Source organism: Triticum dicoccoides, chromosome 7B, assembly GCF_002162155.2.
Source record: "Triticum dicoccoides isolate Atlit2015 ecotype Zavitan chromosome 7B, WEW_v2.0, whole genome shotgun sequence".
NCBI classification, from domain to species: Eukaryota; Viridiplantae; Streptophyta; class Magnoliopsida; order Poales; family Poaceae; genus Triticum; species Triticum dicoccoides.
The window spans coordinates 188,010,169-188,015,359 of NC_041393.1; positions in this window are offsets into that span (position 1 = coordinate 188,010,169).

Sequence of the window (5,191 nt, forward strand, 5' to 3'; positions counted from 1 at the left end):
TTTGGAGCATAATTCTCTGAAGTGAGTTTCAGAGAAGAAAATGAATATTTTTCCGTTATGAAAAATATTCCTTGGGTCATTTTTGGGATTTTGCAGAGAAAGAAAGTTGAGTTAGGGATGGATGGGTCACTTGGGTGAAAACCAAGGGTAGGCCCAAGTGTTCAAGTCCATTTGAATTGATTGAAAACTCCAAATCCAAAGCAAAGGCAAAAGAAAGTCCGGAAAAAGAGAGAAGGCAAATCCAGGCTGTCACAAACCTCCCCCACTTAGGATGAATCTCATCCTCGAGATTCGGTTGCTTGGGAAAACAATTCTGGATAGGGTGTCCTTAAAATTTCCTCTCTTTCCCAGGTTGCTTCTTCCTCGGTATGATGCTCCCACTGAACCTTATAAAACTTGACCGCCTTACTACGTGTGACCCTTTATGTTTCATCCAATATTATGAACGGTCTCTCCTGATAGGTTAAATCCTTGGCAAGCTCAATTTCTGACATATCAGTCCTTTTCTCGGGTGGTGAAATACACCTTCTCAGCTGTGAGACGTGGAACACATTGTGTACTTCCGACGATTTCGGTGGCAATTCCAACTGATAAGCAACTGTGCCAACTCTGGTCATGACTAGGAACAGACCAATATATCTTGGTGCCAATTTTCCTCAGGTCTGAAATCTCTTGATTCCCTTCATGGGCGTGACTCGGAGATACACATGTTCTTCGGGCTCACAACTGACTTGTCGGTGTTTGGCATCATAATAACTCTTCTGTCGTGACTTAGCCAACTGCAGTCTATCTCGGATTTCCTTGACTTGTTTCTCTACCTCCAATATTAAATCAGTTCTGAAAATACAGCTGTCTCCGGTTTGGGACCAGTTTAATGGAGTGCGGCACTTACGGCCATACAAAGCTTCATATGGTGACATCTTCAGACTGGTCTAGAAACTGTTGTTGTATGAGAACTCCACATATGTCAGACAATCTTCCCACTTGGGTCCATGGGCTAAAGCACATGGTCAAAGCATGTCTTCAAGGATTTGATTTACTCGCTCAGTCTGACCGTTTGTCTGCAGGTGATAGGTTGTGTTGTATTTGAGGGCGGTCCCCAAAGCTTGATGGAGTCGGGACTAGAATGCGGAGGTAAAGAGTGAACCTCGGTCTGAAGTGATTGTCCTTGACAATCCATGCAGACTGACAATCCGGGACACATATAATTATGCAAGTTGATCAGCTTGATATGTGGTGCGGATTGGAATAAAATGAGCCACTTTAGTCAGCGTGTCCACGATGACCCATATTGCATCATTGCATCGGTGAGTCCTGGGTAGACCGGTGACAAAGTCCATGCATACATCATCCCGTTTCGATTGTGAGACAGGTAGGGGTTGGAGAAGTCCGGCGGGTTTCTGGTGTTCCGCCTCTAATTTGTTGTATATATCGCAACAAGCGACAAAATATGTGATGTCCTTTTTCATTCCATCCCACCAAAATATCTGTCGAAGATCCTCGCACATTTTGGTACCTCTGGGGTGCATTGAATACAAGGATTCATGTGCTTCTGCCAAAATCTTCTTTCTCAAGTTTGCTTGCTCAGGTACACATATCTGTCCTCGAAACCTGAGTGTACCTTGTGAATCCTCAAACAAATCTTGAGTCTTGCTTTCTTGTAGACGTCTGAGATGGACTTGTAGAATTGGGTCATCAGCCTGGGCCATGTGAATCTCATCCTCGAGAGTAGGAGTTACTTCCAAAATATTTGCAAGGTCGGCGTCTACAATTACCAAGTTAAGTTGAGCAATCTCTTGTTGGAGTTTGGGAGGCAAGGACTCCATCCTGGCATTTAAACTGGCAGGCTTGCGACTGAGGGCATCAGCAACCACATTAGCTTTTCCTGGATGGTAATTTATTCCCATATCATAGTCCTGGACTAGCTCGAGCCATCTTCACTATCGAAGGTTTAAGTCTGGCTGAGTAAATATATATTTGAGACTCTTGTGGTCGGTAAATATCTGACATCTTTTTCCAATGAGGTAATGTCTCCAAATTTTTAGAGCGTGCACAACAGTGGCCAACTCCAAATCATGCGTACAATAATTCCCTTCATGGGGTTGCAGCTGGCGAGATGCGTAGGCTACCACCTTGCCATCTTGCATGAGTACGCATCCAATACCTTTTTTGGATGCGTCACAATACACATCAAAACTGTGGTAAATGTCTGGGAGAGTTAATACCTGTGCTGATGTTAATCTTGTTTTTAGCTCGATAATGCTCTTCTCACAGTCCTCGGTCCATTCAAACTTCTTATCTTTCTTGAGGAGCTCTGTCATTGGCTTGACGATCTTGGAAAATCCTTCGGTGAACCGATGGTAATATTCGGCTAATCCAAGAAAACTCCAGATTTCGGATATAGTCGTGGGTGCTGCCCAATCAAGCACGTCTTTCACTTTGCTGGGATCCACAGCTATGCCTTCCGCTGACAGAACATGTCCCAAAAATCTGACTTGTTTGAGCCAAAACTCACACTTGCTGAATTTTGCATATAGCTGATGGTCACGGAGTCTCTGCAAGACTGGTCGAAGGTGTTCCTTGTGATTTTCTTCACTTTTTGAGTATATGAGAATGTCATCGATGAAAACCACCACAAACTTATCCAAGAAATCCATGAATACCTTATTCATAATATGCATGAAAAAGGCAGGGGCATTCATGAGACCGAAAGACATCACAGTATATTCATAGAGACCGTATCGAGTAGTGAATGCAGTCTTAGGAATATCTTCCTTCTTGATCTTGAGCTGATGGTATCCGGTCCTTAAATCAATCTTGGAAAATACTTTTGCCCCACTGAGTTGATCGAACAAATCATCAATCCTTGCGGCGGGTATTTGTTCTTGATGGTGACATCATTCAATCGATGGTAGTCCACACACATTCTAAGATTGTCGTCTTTCTTGTCCACAAATATTGCGGGTGATCCCCATGGTGACGAGCTTGGGCAGATATATCCTTTATGAAGCATCTCATCAAGTTGTTTCTTTAATTCCACGAGTTAGGACGAAGGCATCCGCTAATACTTCTTGTATAGTGGTGATGTCTCAGGCACAAGATCAATTGCAAACTCAAGCTCTCGGTCTGGCGGCATTCCTGGTAATTCCTCGGGGAATACATTGGGGAACTCACTGATCACAGGAATTAAATCCAATCCTTCAGCTATAGCGGTGAAGACCAATTCTTTCTTGGGTATACTTCTACTGGCATAGAATTTTATGGATTGCCCTTCCTGACTTGTCAAGGTGACTTCTCGGGTCGCATAGTTGATGCACACTTGGTATTGGGTCAACCGGTTCATTCCCAAAATAACATCCAACTTGGCAGACTCGGTGACTATCAAAGAAGTTGGAAAACGGACTCCCTTGATATCAATTTCCAAATTACGGTAGACCAGATTGCTTTTGAGCACGGATCCCGGGGGTTGAACCATCATACTTTTTCCCAAAATCGAGCAAGGAATTTGTTTCAGGAAACTAACTCCAAGAAACAAAAGAGTGGGAAGCCCCAGTGTCAAATAAAATTATTGCGGGTATGTTATTAACAGGAAACATACCAATGATGACTTGGGGTTTTCCTGGGCTTCGTCTGCGGAGAGGTGATGAACTTGCCCTTGGACGGTCTTTTGGACAGGGTATGGCCCCATGTGATTGACTTGCAGCCGGAACAGGGCATTTGACTTCTTGGGACACTGTCTGGCATAATGTCCGGTCTGTCCACAATTAAAGTAGGAGTTGTTGTGCTGACACTCTTCGCGCACTGGACTAGTCACGACATTCTTGACTTGAGTAGTGGTCTTGTTCACATTCTGCTGCCAATTTGGTTTGTACTCCACTTGGGTCTGCTGCCAGGTATGAGCCTTCTGCACTGGTTGTCCGTCCTTCTTAGGCTCGAATTTACACTTGTGGTCATTATTTGTGGGTCGGTTGTCATGTACAAGCTTGTGCTCCCTCTTTGCAATGAGGGCTTCGTTTACCAAAGTCTAGAAATTTGGAAAGTCGAGCATGCTGATAGTACACCTGAGATGTTGGTTTAATCCTCCAAGGAACCTGTCGATCTTCCTTTCTTCTGTCGCCACATCATAGAGAGAATAACGGGACAGATGGTTGAACTTGTGCAAATATTCACTTAATGACAGATTTCCTTGAGTCAGAGCGAGGAATTCGTGTTGCTTTACCTTCATGATACCAGCGGGAATATTGTACTTGCGAAAATGGTCCTTGAAATTAGTCCAGGTGATTTCTTCGCCCGCATGCCACATAGCTTTAACATTATCCCACCATATAGCAGCAACTCCTTCAAGATAGTGGGTAGCGAATGGAACCTTGTCAGCTTCTTCAGTACGAGCAATATCAAGCTTCTTCTCAATAGTTCGTAACCAATCATCGGCTTCCAAAGGATCAACCACTTGACTGAAACTGGGAGGCTTCATCCTTTGAAAATCTGACAGCTTTGAGTGATGACCATTCTAATTTCCATTCTGCCCAACCATAGCTTGCACACTTTTTAACAGCTCAATTAGATCGTTGTTTCTTCTTTTTTCAAACATGCGCATAATTTGTTTACTGGAGGGCGGATTTGACGGTGGAGGCGGTGGTTGCGGATACGGCTCGGGGGAATGTCATGCCTGTCTTGCTGAGGAACGAACAGGGACATCCTCACAAGCCTGCGTGCTGCTGCCTCCCCATGTCATCCTACTGTTTATTTTTTCCAATAAACACAACCGCTATGAGAAACATCCAAAAATGGGAAGAAAAGCCAGCGACAAACCCGAAAGATCAAAACAAAAAAATCATGAAACACAGAGAACAATAAAAAGTTCCAACATAATTATACATAGACTCGTACATGAAAGGTAGACATCATGACGGGTGTGACTACTCTCATACATGCAATGATACATCATGGCTCATACAACTACATCCGTACATCACATGACCACTACGGATACTCAGATGCTCTAGGGCTCTGCCTGCTCTGCTGGATCCTCTCCTGAGTCTGACCCAGATCCTGAACTGATGATGTTAACCGAGTCCTCTGGGTTAAAAGTAACAAGACGACGCTGCCTCGAGGGCTCTCCCTCAGAGGTAGGCGCGCGATGAGAAGGGATCATGGGAGCTGCGGGGGTAGCGAGGAGGGACGCCCACTC